The following is a 16,038-nucleotide window of genomic DNA, read 5'->3' on the forward strand; positions in this document are numbered from 1 at the left end:
TAAACCAGTGCCTGCTGCAGTGGAAGTGCGGAGTCTTAACCACTGGACTGCCAGAGAAGTCCAGAAATTTTTAAAAAGAAGAGGGGAAAAACGAAAGCACAATTTAGAGTTCCCATGTGTTTATACTCTATGTAAACTTTCATCTTTCCCAAGAGGCAGAAATTTTTACAGAATATTTGTGTATGTGCCAAACTGAAAAAAAATACACTTATCAAGCTACGCTCACATCCCTAATGTCTTCAAACGCATTTTGTTAGAAACCTTCATTTTCTCAGGAAGCAGTGAGTCTCTTACTCATGTTGTCTGTTTCACCAGCATGTTTGTTATTCTAGAGTTTCAGTTACAAGGCAAGTTCTTTTACGGTTGGGGTGAAACTATTTCTATATACATTAGAATATGACCTACTGCTACCAGTGTATCAAATTTCTACATTTTATGTAAAATAATGCTCTAATAGCTCTGCTAGTTGAAAAACTGCTTTTTTTTTTTAACATCTTTATTGGAGTATAATTGTTTTACAATAGTGTGTTAGTTTTTCCTTTACAACAAACTGAATCAGTTATACATATACATATGTTCCCATATCTCTCTCCCACCCTCCCTATCCCACCCCTCTAGGTGGTCACAAAGCACAGAGGTGATCTCCCTGTGCTATGCAGCAGCTTCCCACTAGCTATCTAATTTACATTTGATAGTGTGTATATGTCCCTGCCACTCTCTCACTTCGTCTCAGCCCACCCTTCCCCCTCCCCATATCCTCAAGTCCATGCTCGAGTAAGTCTGTGTGAAAAACTGCTTTTTGTATAAAGTAAGCAGTGCATGAATTTGGTTTTGGGTTAACTCATTGAATCTTTAAGGAGAAACAATGCACTTTCAAACTTCTTCCTTAAGTGTCTAAAATTCTGGCACATCTAGATTTCAGATAAGTTCTTTTTTAAAAAGAATTCTGAATCGATACTTCATATAATTTTCCTTTGCTCTTCAAGGACAGGAAGCAAAGCATTAGACTTGTACTGAAATGACCCGGGCAGGGAATTAGCCAAACTCTGTGCTGTTCTCACAAATTAAATCAGATCATTAGGTGAAAGATCACAGGATCTAATGCGTAGGTCATGATCACCTTGCCAAGTTGCCTTCCAGCTGAAGTTGTCCTTCTGCTGTCTTCCGTTCAGAAAAGCAGGGCCTGATTGTTCTCTGAGCACTGTTGACCACCTATTGGACTGAAGTGGGGACCCAGCTCAAATCTGGACCAAGAAATGGTCTGGAATAAAGATTTCTGCCCAAAGGGATAACAGTGAGTAGGTGAGCCTATCAGGCAGACCTTTTCATATCAGAGTCGAGATTACAGACGATTGCCTAATAGAAAGAGGGGAAGAAAACAGCACAGGGAGCCCACAGGCAAAGATCTGGAAGCCCAAAAGAGAGGAAGGAGAAGCTGGTCGCCAGGTCTGCCTGGGTCTCTGACAGCTCTCTATTTATGTGAATTCCTAGCCTCCCTGTTCTTAAGGTAGCCTGAGCTATTTTTCCTTTTTATTACCCAAAGTGCCTAGTACACACATAATCAGAGATCACTTTATTTCCATGAATATTTTTGAGCTCCTCCTATTAGGTGCTGGGCTCTGAGCTAAAGACTTCCAGTCTTCCAGGAATGCACAGAGAAATCCTCTATGGATTGTTCTTTTTATCTAAATAAAGGGCCACTTAAATGTGTCTCTTTCATTAATATACTAGCAGAACTATATTTAGTTTTCATTTCTGTCTTCCTGAAAGATCTTATAAATGGTTCACCAACCCATTTTGAGTCAGGGGTGCAGGAATTTCTTCCCTCATGTGTCACACTTACGTGAATAACATGTGATTTACATGATCAGGACACTCAAGATGGCTCCTCTCTTCTTGATCTCTGTACATGCCCTTCTAGACAAGTCCCTGCCTCACCTACAACCTATTCCCCCACTGACCTTCCCTCTTAATCATAGGGCTGAATCAGCAAATGCCTACATATTCATCCTCGGCCCCAGCTAGTGATTTCTCTAATCTTTAGATCAGAGCATCACCACTATGACAGTTTATCAAAGGGGCAGTGAGGGGCATCCTCTTCTGCTGGTTTCCCTGGTAACAGATGAGCCAACCTGATGTCAGTTCCCTCTATAACTGGTAACTTTCCCCTCCTCTTGGTGGCAAAGACTGCTGCCCTGTCCTGACTGCCTTCTGCCGTCCACAGTGTGGTGTTGCTCCAGGACTCTTTTGCCTCAGGCATGTAAGAGCCCCTATCCAATAAACCATTATGTCTCTGTCTCGGGGCTCTTTCCTCCGTCTTGAGGCTGGACAATTACAAGGCTTGTAGGCCTGTGGGGTTCAGGCCAACACTTGTGGTCACAGTCAGATGGAATGGAACGGTGTTGAGTAGAACTCTAAGAATTTCTACATAATGCCATTATTTTTCTTCTTCAAAATAAATGTAAATAAGAAATAAAGCTATTTGTCATAGTTACGTGACAAAGTTTTTGCTAATGTGCGTGATGACATTATACTTAATTGTTGCAGTTGGAATTTGGATAGACCATGCATTGGCTCCCTGATACGGTACATTAGGGAATGAATTTCCCTGAGTTTCAGTTTTTCCATCTTGAAAAGTGTAGATAATTAATAACCCTAAAAGGGTTAGTATTTATCAAAAAAGGCTCTTTTTCGACTCTTTGGTGAGAATCAAAAAAGAACACATTTTAGAGTACTTAGCACAGTGCTTGGCACATGACTGAACAATAATTGTTCGTGCCTTTCCTTTCCTCCTTCACTTCTTCCTTTCCAATTCTTGTTATCAATAAAATCACATGCAATCTTTAAAAGGCTACTTTTAAATTTTACCTCAAGAGCCACATCCTCAAACCTAAGTGACAGTATATTTTATTATTCTGAGTCAACTCTACTTTGTGTGACGTTCATTTCTTATTTCACATATACTGGCTGACCTTAAATGCAAACCAAAGAAAAATCGTTTTCTCCCCATGTCCTATATAAGGTTTCAGAGGAAGCATGGTGAACTCACTTGTAACTCTGCTCTTTCTACAACAAGGCACGTGCTTGGGAAATGGGAAATATTCTCTTTTGAAAATGGGACTCCAAAAGTATACAAGATACAGTTAATTCTTCCTAGTGACAGTCATGGATCTTTTCAGTGATTAAATCTGTGCCACACTTCTTTCTTTGGACCCCTCCCAGCCATCTAGTACTCCCAGACCTCTTATCTAAGCATTGACTCTGATAGGTCTCAATATTAGGCTCATTGACTAACCTGTCTGATTGACCGTAGTAATATTTAGTTAAAGATGAAAATTAAAGAGACGATGTTAAGCAAATACACAAAACTCTTTAGATACAAATTAAAAGAAAGTATATTTGATTAAAAGCTTGTCCTATATTCAGGGTCAGAAACCCTGAGGTTCAAAGCAAGGGACTACTCACTTACTATCTGTGCACACCTGGGCAAGTTATGTCAACCAATTCAGCTACAAATCCATGTCCTTGTTCACAGCAAATCTCTGAGTTGCCTATACCTGCTGTCTCCACTTCCTCCTTCCCTTCTCTCCTTGGCTCACTCCAATCAGCATTTTGTCTCCAGTGGACCACTGAAGTGGCATTAGGGAAGACGACAAAGACTCCCTTCTCTCTCCTCACCTTACTTGTCATCTTGATGCATTTGATACAGTGCATCACCCCTATTTTTTTTAACACTCACTTCAGTTAACTTCAGTGATGCCACACTCACAGTTTTCCTCCCAGTGTCTGTCCCATGTTAGCCTCACACAAACCTATTCTTTGCCCATTTTCCCTCCAGGGACACTTTCTACCTAGTTTATCTCATCCAGGATTTCAACTTTAAAGGCTACCTACATGTTGAAGACTCCCCATTTTTAATCTCCACTTGAGACCTCTTCCCAGAACCACAGCCTTTCCTTTCCATTTGTCTATTTGACTTTGCTACCTGGTTGTCTAACAGGCACCTTAAACTTCAGTATGACCAAAAAGACCAATTGAGCTCTGCAATCTTCTCTATTCTTGCGGCCTTTTCTAGTGCAGCAAATGGCATCACCTCCCACCCAATTGCTCACGCCAAAGACTTAGAAATCACATCTGACTTCTCTTTCCCTAACACTTTCCAGGCAACCCTGTCCAAGCCATCACTGTATCTTCCCTGAAATACTGCAATAACATCTCAACATGTCTTCTGCCTCTATTCTGGTTACTCTGCTGTTTACTGTCCCCACAGACACCAGCCTTGCTGATCTAAAGCACAAATTAGATCTTATTACTCTCCTCCGTGAAACCCTCCAATGACTTCCCATGGAATTGACAAGAAAATCTAACCCTGTCCTCAAGGCCCTACGCGATTTGGCTTGAGCCTTCCGCTTTGAACTTGCTGCCCTCTTTTCCTGTTTCACTGCATTCCAGTATACTTCCCTTTTTTTGTGTGCCTCAAGGCCTTTACACATGCTATTCCTTCTCCTTGGAACGCTTTTCTCTGAGGTTTTCAAGTGGCCCTTTCCTCTCATTTGAGGTTTCAGCTGAAATGATGCCATTTTATAAAGTCCTTACCTTACTATCCTAGTTAAAATACTCCCCCAGTTCTCTATCTCTGTCACTCTCCAGAGTATCATTCTATTTTATTTTCTGCAAGGCATCTACCACTATTTGAAAAGATCTTATTTATTTATATGCCTTGGTTTATGGTATTTCTCTGGCCTCTAGAACGTAAGATCTTTTTGTATCAACAGCACCTAGAACAGTGGTCGGCACACAGCAGGGGCTTCTTCCATTAATAGTTGTCAGCTGTCTTACTAGATGCTTTAATTTCTCTGTAAGTTTGGGACAGAAACAAGACTTCTACCTTAGGACTGTTTATAAAGTTATATGTATATATATATGTGCCACACGGCTTGTGGGATCTTAGTTCCCCGACCAGGGATTAAACCCAGGCTCTTGGTAGTAAAAGCACAGAGTCCTAACCACTAGACCACCAGGGAATTCCCTAAAATATAATTTTGGGTCTAAAAAATTTGCTATCTATTAGCTATTAGTAATGCTGAATAGGTGTGATGAAACCGACATTCTCAGACATTGCTGGTAGAAACTGAATCCTCCTAGAGAGCTATGGGACTTATGCAGCAAGATCTCCAACTGTTATGAAAGACCTTGGCAATTTTCATACTCTTTGATTCATAAATATATGAAGATATGAGAAAATTATATCTATGTTTTCATAAAGTAGACTTAATTTTAAGAACATTCATCCATTATTACTTGTAATAGTATGAATGTAGAAGCAACCTCAATAGGGTAATACTTAAATACAATATGGTTATAAAATTTATACAATAATATGGAAATTTTAAGTACATATTCTTAAATTAAAAACTTACACAAACTTGTACTACGGTGTCTCCCCCTCAAATAAAAATCCATTGAAAAATGGGAATAGAAATACATAAACAATGATTTTTCTCTAATTTCTACCTTTATTTATTTCTTTTTTTTTTTTTCCTTTTTAAAAAAAATATTTATTTATTTATTTTTGGCTGTGTTGGGTCTTCGATTCTATGCGAGGGCTTTCCCCAGTTGCGGTGAGCGGGGGCCACTCTTCATCGCGGTGCAGGGGCCTCTCACTGTTGCAGCCTCTCCCGTCGCGGAGCACAGGCTCCAGACGTGCAGGCTCAGTAGTTGTGGCTCACGGGCCTAGTTGCTCCGCGGCATGTGGGACCAGGGCTCGAATCCGTGTCCCCTGCATTGGCAGGCAGATTCCCAAGCACTGTGCCACCAAGAAAGCCCTATTTCTATTTTAATTATGAGTATATGATAAGTAAACAGAAGTCCATATAAATTTTGATTAAAGCAGCTTTTTTATTTTTTATTTATTTATTTTTTTGTAGCACACGGGCCTCTCACTGCCGTGGCCTCTTCCGTTGCAGAGCACAGGCTCCGGACGTGCAGGCTCAGCGGCCATGGCTCACGGGCCTAGCCCCTCCACAGCACATGGGATATTCCCGGACCAGGGCACGAACCCATGTCCCCTGCAATGGCAGGCAGACTCTCAACCACTGCGCCACCAGAGAAGCCCGATTAAAGCATTTTTTTTAACACAAACTTATAAATCCAGTAATCTAGCTTTCATTTGTCAATTACTTTTTAAATAGTGAAAAAATATAGAAAAGTACCAAAGTATTATAATAAATACTCATATTCTCATCATCCTCTATCAACTGTTAATATTTCCTTGTTTTGGCTTTGTCTTTTCTCGTCAGTTATTAATTTTAAAAATTACATTGCTAAGATTTGCAAATATGCAAGTCATATTTCTTTGTTGATTATTAGGCACCTTCTCAAGAGTATTAATAATTCTACTCCCGTTGTGTCTCTATAACCAGTCAGCCAAGTACCTTCAGGACCCCTAATTGAACTACTCTTTCTAGGTCTTTGATTTTGACAGGAACTCTTTACCTCACCTGAGCCTGACATTCTTTCTCATTCGTTACCATGGTTATTCTGAATATTTAATTCTCAATCTCAACCATGCACTAATCCCCTTCTTTCATCAGACAACCTTACCTTCTACTTCAATGTGAAAATAAAGGTCAGGTCACTAAGCACAAACATCAACTTTCCTCCCCATCACTCAGGACTGATATGCCCCTGATATACACATGGGTTGTTTGAATCAATCTGTTCCGTATCATTGATGCCCCAGGTCAAACAGATTAATCACTGTTTTGAATATCGCTTTTGTCACCACTTCAAAATTTACCAATATTTTATTCTTACTTCTGTCTGTCTCAGAAGAAGAAAATTTCACTTTCAGGCAACAGCTAACTTCTGTATTTCACTTCTTTATATTTTTGCACCAATAATTAATCTGCCTTCCCTTTGATCTTCAAACTCTTCCTATTCACCAACTCCATTTACTACATGTGTGACTTATTCAAACCCTCCTCAGTATTAAAAAAAAAAATCCATGAAGATTTTAGACCTAACTTTCATTTATAAAAATGCGAGAGTAGAGGAACTGACTGATTTTTTCGAGAAATCTTGAACATGAAAGAAAAAAAAAGGGGGGGGGAAAGGCTGTTTTAGATTGCAAGAAACTTAAAAGGAGGTGCAACAATCAAATTCCCTGATTCCAAGAAACTAACTGTAGAGGACTTTTTTGAGACAATAGGAAAATTTTTAATATAAACTGTGAATTAGGTATAATAGAGTTACCATTAATTTTGTTGGATATAAACATGGCATTATATTTACAAAGGAAACATACAGATTTTTAGGGAAGCATGGTGAAGGATACGGGGATTAAATAACATGATGTCTGGGATTTGCCATAAAATAATTCAAAAAAGAGAACAAGAGAAAGGAAAAATGTAGTAAATGTAGCAATATAATTATTGATAATTGTTTAGTCTGAATTGTGATGGTTCATTTTCCTTCTTTCTACTTTTGTGTATATTTCAAATTTTTGCTTCTAAAAGTTGTTTTAAAAAGCTATATGAACTCAAGTCTCCTTTAACCTCATTTCCCTTCAAGGTTCATTCTCTTCTCTTTTTTTCTCTTGTTATATCTAGAAATAGCTGTTTGACTAACCACCTCCACGTCCTGAATTACCTACAGCAATTTGATTTTTACACACACAATCTTCTTGAAACTGCTCTATCAAAAAGTGGTTTATATCTGTCATCTGCTAATTCATTTCCCACTGTAATGCGGAGCAGGAAAGGCTGTCTCACCACAGAGGGAAGGAGACAGGATGCACAGTGTTTGCGCGTGGGAGGGGGGGCAGAGGGTCACTCCAAAAACTGTTAACACGATGTCTTAACTTGCATGATTTGTTCACAGACATAAGGTCACCACGCAGGATGTTATAGTAATCCTTTTGAAGAAGTAACTATCAACTATGAAAACCACAATAGCCTTGACTGAGCAGAGGATAGATCCCTTCTCTGCTTGCCAACGGATCCGTTAACAGAAAAATAAGGGTAAGTTTAAGATGTCACCATCTGCTTCATGAGGATAGTCTGAGGATTCTTGTCACAGGAACAAAACATGCCCCTAAATAAACAAACTCTTCCACGTGACCTCTAAGGCCTAGCAGGATTGGCTCCAGCAGCTCTCTCTGTGGCACATGCGCCCTGTGTTCTGCACTGCAACCAGCATGCCACTGGGTCTTTGCATCCCCTATCCTCTCTGATCCCTTGAGAACCACTGCCCTTTCCCTATCCTCTCCCCAGAGCTTCTGAGCTCAGTACAGCCTTTCCTTTCTCAGGAAATCCTGTCCTCCCAGAGTAGACAAATCCTGCTCTCGCAGCCCTTGCACTGATCCTTCCTAGCTCTTATCAAGCTATAATTTTACATTTATTTGAGCCTTTCATAAAGTATGTCTTCATTATACTATAGACTCCATGAAGGCGGGGACGAGATTTTATTTGTTTGCCTTCAGTAATCCTTAGAAGTAGTATGCTCTTAATTAGTCCTTGATCAATCTCCCAACATGTAAACCTGGAGTCATTTGATTTCTCTCTCATCTCAACCCATACTGCTTCATACCTCCTATTTATGACCCACGTTTATCTGTTCCTTTTCAGGCCAATCCCAAAGCTATATACTATGGGGGCCTCATGAACTTTGTGATTAAAAAGAAGAGTCAATAGTCTCCTAAATCCCAGTTGTTGTATCTAAACCCAACTGCTCTTCCTTCCTTATGTAAAACTTCACTGTCTTTAGTATCTGTCCTCCTGCTGGTATACTGCTCACTTCCCAATAATAAAAGATTTTGAAACTTACTTTTTTAGGTACCTCATGTCCTGCCAACATAACAGTGACTGCCGTGGTCATGTGAATGACCCACGTGAAACCTGGTCGTTCAGTCAGTCCCTTGATTTCCTTATCTCCAAAGATCCTGACCTTCCCTCCACCTCAGTTGCACCTAGCCAAACTCACACTCTGGACTTTGTCACTAACCCAGACTAATTCCTATAAGAAATCTTCAACCCCGCTAACCCACCCTGACCATAATCTCCAATATTCTAGTTCTTATTTTTGCCAAACTATGGGTGTTAACTTCAGCTGTAATCTTTCCTGACCACTTTGTAGTGTTTGACAATGGTGCCCAAATATTTCTTATAAAAACTCTAAACTGTCATGAAAATCATCTCTCCTGGTCATACTCCTCCTTCTCTCATTCCCTCTTACTCTCATGCATGAGATTTTTTTCCTTCCCTCAAACTATTGCTTCTCCAGTTTCTGTCCTTGCCCACTGCTCTTCTCATTCAATATGTCTTTCTGGGTGACTCACATAGTTTACATAACTCCCAATTTAAATGGATTGAAATAAGATGAGCAGTCATCTCCTTTGAAGCTCACTAACTGTGCTACGGGTAAATTCAAATACCTAGTAGTTTTGTTCACAGCTTTGATATACAAACTAGAAAGGACACATTATTGCCCTCTCACTTTGCCAGTGTAACCACAATTGCTTCCTGTTCTCACAAGTTATGTATTGCAAGAAATACTGTGATGTCCCACCGTTATTTCGTCTACCAATTTTGTGATCTATGAAAATAACCTACAGGTGATCTAATAGATTCCTAAAGTTCAATCTGTTTTAACAGTCAGCAAATCTGTAACTCTATGAATGGATGGATTAAGAGCACATAGCACCTAATACAATGGACATTTACCTATTCCAGAAGGGTATGAATTCTAAATACCTATTCTGAAACAGGAGCCTTACATAAGAATACTGCTAAGTTTCCACATAGTTATCATACAGTTTCCAGAAGTGTAACATAGTTACAGATATAAAAAAATAAAGTTAAAAATATGCTGGCTGTAACAGACTCTCTTCTTTATTTTTACCAACGGACCCCAGCATCACACTTTATAGTCCAGACGTTTCTGAGTCTAGTTGGTAGCCTTAGAGAGAAGTGATTTTTATTTGTGCACGATTCAGCAAAGTTCATTTCCAATGGTATTTAGATGTCCTCATCGCAGAGGGAAATAAACTGATAGGCCACTATGGAAGCATTTTCAGCTGCAGGGTTTAGAACTGTGTCCTCCTTGGTCAGTAAGGTATTCATTGAAAAGCCCCAGAGAACACCCGCGGCAACATTTGAGCAAGTCTTCATTGTTTTTGTCTGAATATATTTAGCACACAACTTTCTGGGAAGGTACCAGGGTAGAATTACCATAACTAACCATACATTTCCTCTCAACGTAAAAGTGGAAGTGATTGCAAGGATTGTTATTTGTGTGGTTCCAAAGAGATACTGCATATTGCTGCATAATACAGTTGTACCATGGAATTTGCAAAGTTTCCTGACATGATCTCATGAAGCCCCCGCTGATTATTTTGTTCATCAATTAAATAAGGTTTTAGAACTACAATCTGTTCTACATCAAAGTGTGCTGCTTTGTACTAATTACTCCATTAACTCTTGGTAAGTAGGAGAGTAACATCTGTATAACATGTCAGTCATGGAATGGCTCTTATATGATTTTTCTCATCAGGTTAATGCTTTGAAGCCATCAGGAGCAGGTTTTCTCTCAATTAAAGAGAAAGCTGGAGCTATCTGTGGAGACCTTAGGAAGAACTGGAAATCTACAGAACTGCAGGTAGAGATTGGTTTAGTGGCTTCAAGAACTCCTAAGCTTTCTACTACATTAAGCTTCCTGGAGAAACTGAGTTTAGATGAAGAAGATGCAAAGACATTTCCCTTGCATTAAAACAATGGAAAAATGTAAAAGGTTACACTCTGAATTAGATTTTAAATTTTCATTACAAGGTCTGATAGAATGGTCTACCTCCAGGATCTTTACCTCACAAGGGAAGCACCAGCACAAGGGGTTAAGGCTGCAAAGATCAACTGATAGGGCATAAGTACCAATGGACATGTAACTGTGTTCTTATGTCTATGAGGATTGTTAAATGCCCTTATTAGTGCTTTGTTTGCAAAAGTTCCATAGCTTTTGAACTATCTTCCCTGATCCTACTCTTCCCATAAGCTCTCTTATTTTTAGTGTGCGATTTTGCACAAAGTGAACATGCCTTATAATAGATACACCTAAATCATTTCCATTTTATAAACAGGAGAAATGTACATGTATGAGAAACTAAAACCAAGTCACAACCAATTCAAAGGCAGAGTAAAAATTGGGATTTATGATTATTAAGTCTTATAAGACAGTTTTAAGTAGTACTTGTTCATCTATACTTATTATTCATTGGAGATATGTGGGTTCATAAAAATTGAAACTTTTCAACTACTTTAATTTTCCTTTTATTTTTACATATTTGTTTCCAAAGAGACTGATATATCACTGTAGAGGGACTCAGTGCTTTATGACCTTTTCAGGGCTTCCATGTAACACATTTTAAGACATAGTTAAAATAAAAGGTGTGCAGGTGAAAAATACTACACAGCTTTAGGATTGTGCTTGACAACTTTTCAAAAGATAAAGGCCAACATTCCAAAGACTTTCCTACTGAGTGGAGAAGGGTGGAGACATACTTAGCATCTGATGGTAAGCTGGCTGGTAGAGGGTGATACCTTCATGGTGGATGTGGATGTGAAGGGTGGAGGTGGAAGCCATTGTCCTGCAGGACAGAGTGACACATGGCCAGGGAACAGATGCATGTGATACCAAAAATCAGCCGCAGGGCCATTTTGCCATCTGTGTATGGGTTGCTGAATATCTTTGCATATGACATTTCTTTATGTTAATTAATTATGCACTTGACCTGAGAAACATGTATTGTCCATCTACTGTATTCTAAGAAGTGTGCTCAGCATGAGGGAGAGAGATGAAAGACACAGAGTCTCTGCTCTCAAGTAAGTCCACAGCCAATCACAGTCCAGTGTGGTAATGACTTTCTGGTTCTGTGGGAGCAGAGGAGGCACTGCTAACTTGAACTGTGGTCAGGAAAGGCTTTAAAATGTGAAGATAATGCTTGAGTTTAGATTCCAGGACAACCTGGGAGCCTACTAGGTAAATAAGGGGAGTGGGAGACTTTCATGTAGAGAGAATGACATATGGAAAGTCATCAAATAAAGGAGAATATAAGAGTCTGTGGAAATGCAAGTGGGTGTGATTCAAGCATAGCCTGTGAGTGTGTGTGTATGTGTGAGTGTGTGTATGTGCAATATGTGGGTAGCGGGAGTGGTGGGGAAGGAATACGGGGTTGGAGGTTGAAATTGAATCCAAAGAGCAGGCAAAATCCAAGTCATAGAAGAGCTTGTTTATTAAGAGATTGAAATCTGTACTTTTTGACAACCAGTTTATTTATTCTAATTTGCTTCTGATATCTGTTTTCCCCCACAGCATTTCCAGACCTTTACAAGACCTTTGTCACTACAGTGAATAGAATTCATTGTTACCATTTTAAAAAGGAGAAAACTGAGGCTTACGGCTGTTATGTGAATAGATCAAATTCCCACAGTAAGCAAGTAGTAGAATTTGAACATTGTCCTAACTAGCCTTATTGAATCCAACCCAAAGAAACATTTCAGGGAGAAATTACATGTTCAATATGTGTGTGACATTCAATATGGAAACTGTTCATCCATCATTTCATTTATCTGATATTTATTGAATATCTATGATATACTAGGCACTGTGTTAGGAGCTGGGGGGGAAATATTAGTAAAACATGAAGACTGGCCTTAAAGCAATTTGCCATTTGCAAATCCCAAACTTCAATGTTAGGACAGGTAAGCATTGATTAAACATAGGAGATGGTTTTCTAGATTGACTAAAAGAATCTCAAACTACTTTGGCTGAAACAATTTCTCTTAGATACCTCAATAAAACAATAAAGGAAAGAGATATATTGAGCTAATAATACAATGTAATTTAGGAAGACTGGCTTCAAACATGCTTAAAGAGTTTTTTTTAAATGGCAGACAGTTTAATATCCTGTTCAGATAAAATAACAGATTACTTACAAAATTACATACATAAATGAGTCAGAATGCTTGCTAAGCCTCATGTTTACTCATTTAGTGTGGTGGGATTTGAGGCTGATGAAAAGAAACAGTATTTGTCTTAAAATGCAGTGTATTTTCCAGCTTCCCAAGTATTTACTGAATGCCTACCGTGTGTCAGGCTACTTCATAGGTATTTTCCATTCTGTTGTGTAACAGTAAGCAACTTGGTTCCCATGAGTTTCAATTGCCCATCTGTAAAACAGAGATGCTAATAATACCTTCCTCACCACATTGTTATAAAGATCACATGAGATATTACAAGAAAGCACTTGGAACATGTAGCTTTTCAATAAATGTTTGTTCAGTCTGAATCATAGAATCTTCACTAATTCTTAAAATAAGACTGGAAGACCTTTATCAAATCCTATGTGCTTCAAAGCTGAAAGCTCTTCCATAACTTTATTAAAAATACATATTGTCAGATATATGTAAGCTTTATTTTTGGCAGAAGAGCAAATATAATAAAGAAAATGATAGCAAAGATCTGAAAATAATATAAATTATAGGCTGAATTATAACATTTTCGACAAATTATTCTTAAATGTATTTGAAAGGGCTGTATATTCCCCCAGGAACTTAAAGAAGTGGCATATTTTTTCATATCTTTTCTCTATTATGCATTGCATTAAGATCAGGGCTACTTAAATGAAGCAGTCAGTCACATTCTCTACTTAGGGTAAGAAAGTATAAATATCATATAAACAAAGTAAAGCAATGGATTCATCCTGTAAGAAAAAAAATTGATCAACTTAATCTCGTAACCATGAAAAAAATACACCAACATATTATGTGATTAAGTGTTGACAACGCTGTAGTTTATATAGATTAAACTGTATCTTTATTTATTTTAAATTTATGTCCCATCTATTTCTGACAGAACATAAGGCAATGTATAGAATACAAATGGTTTAAAGTTGCAAGAGACACTGAAACATAACACTAACAAATCAATAAATTCCATCAAAAACCTAAATAACCTGTGTTTTCCAGTTTCTGGGGAAAGTGTGCTTGGTTTCTTGAGGAAAAAATAGACTTGACTTCCTCTTATCCATTCTCTTAGGAGTCTCTTAGGGAAGCTAGAGCTATTCTGGTTGCTCTTATTAAGTACACTTAGTCATGTGGGCTGGGAAGGTGGAAGACTTCTATTCAGCTCACAACAATAATGTGCTAATGAAACCCCACTAAGGTATATTGTTGCTATGGACTTGATACAATGGATAATAATATGTTAATATTATAGATCTGGAATATATCTATTTTAAAAAGTAGATAAGAAGATATAATATTAAAAATATTAGTATATATTAATAGCTCTAGAACTTTCTACTTGACTAGAAGGAACTTTCTACCATAACTTCTATCATAGTAAATGATATTCCAAATGATGATTCTTTCCTTTTTAAAAAATTTTAATTTTTCAAATTTATTTATTTCCATTTTCGTGGGAATTATTTTACTGCAAAAAGCAGAGTCGTATTTTTCATTCACTCTCTCAGCCATTTCTACAACAAACCTTTATTGAACACTTAATATGTGCTGAGCAATGGACATGGGCTGAGGAAGCAGGGATGAGTACAGCCTGGCCCCTGCCTCAGAGAGTTCTTGTCTTACTGGGGAATGAGAACGTCAACAGGCTTTACACCATAGCCTCATTGGTGCTATGGGAGCAGTGGAAGAGCACTTCACAGCAATGAGGCGTCAGGACCCTGAGTGAGAGGATAATATGAAGAATAAATAGACGGTGTGAAGTTAGTTTTCACCCAGAAGGGCCACCTAGGACAGTCTTCCCAGTTCATGCAACAAATTCAACATACTGTGATGGCAAAGAGTTAAGCTGGAGTCAGGTTTGAAATGTTCACCCAAGTCACACTAAAGAGACAGCCTCACCCTGAAGTCAATGAGGAACCACTGGAGAATGTCAAACCTGCTCATCATTGAGTTTTAGAAACATTTTCCTGACTGAAGGTAGATAGTGTGGAAAATGTACTGGGGTTGAGAACGTCAGGAAGAGGCCATCACAGAAACATATGGGAGAGATAACAGTAACCTTAGTAATATAATGGCTATAGGGATGGAGGTTTTAAGACTGGCTTCTACAAGCAGGGAAACAAGTCTAAGATTATTCATTAGGCACAAAGAAGTTTATGATCTTTCACAGATTCCCACATCCTGAGATTGCTCTCCTATCATTAACATCATTCCATCTAAGCTCATCGAGTATCATCAAGCAATAAGATGGTTCCCTTTTTGTCCTTTTCAGCTATTATCTCAGTCCTTTGCTCTCTTGCCAACCTCCCCTCTTACAACTATGGTTCTGAAACAGAAAAGCTGGAAACATCAAAACAATTAGTACTTACCTCTTTTTGAATTCCTGAAAGTCACTGAGAGGTGTGATGCTGTGAAAAAAATATAAGGAGTCACTATATCTTACATTTTTACTTAGGAAATATAGATCTAATACTTGTGATTAAAATTAAGAAAATTATAAGAAGATATATAGTGTTAAGAAAGATAGTGACCTGGCAGTTAATTACAAAATAGCTACGAGTTTATTGCATATACTTTTTCCGTTCTTAAATTTCTTATCAGAAATTGAGTGGAATAATAAAACAAAATGGACAAAATACTGAAAATTATTGAAGTTGGGTGGTGTGTATAAGAGACTTCAATATGCTATTTTCTCTACTTTTGGGTATGTTTGAAGTTTTGCATAATATAAAGTTTTTTGAAAGTGTTATGGCAATATTATGTGTGATGAATATCCCAAACTGGAAAATCATATAACAATTTTATTAAATTACTTTATCAATTTATTTAGCCTCTGAATTTGTGGGTCTGTTGAACTCATGGTAAGCTTACATTACATTGCTCTAATGTCTTGAGAAAATAGTCCCCCAAATACCATCCCCTAGAAGATAATTTATAATAAGGATTCAGCCATTTAAAGATAGTGATAAAAATATTATCATTTTCTATCTGAGTAACTTAACTGAATGAAAAATAAATCTTT

The sequence above is a fragment of the Kogia breviceps genome, chromosome 17, assembly GCF_026419965.1.
Source record: "Kogia breviceps isolate mKogBre1 chromosome 17, mKogBre1 haplotype 1, whole genome shotgun sequence".
NCBI lineage: Eukaryota > Metazoa > Chordata > Mammalia > Artiodactyla > Physeteridae > Kogia > Kogia breviceps.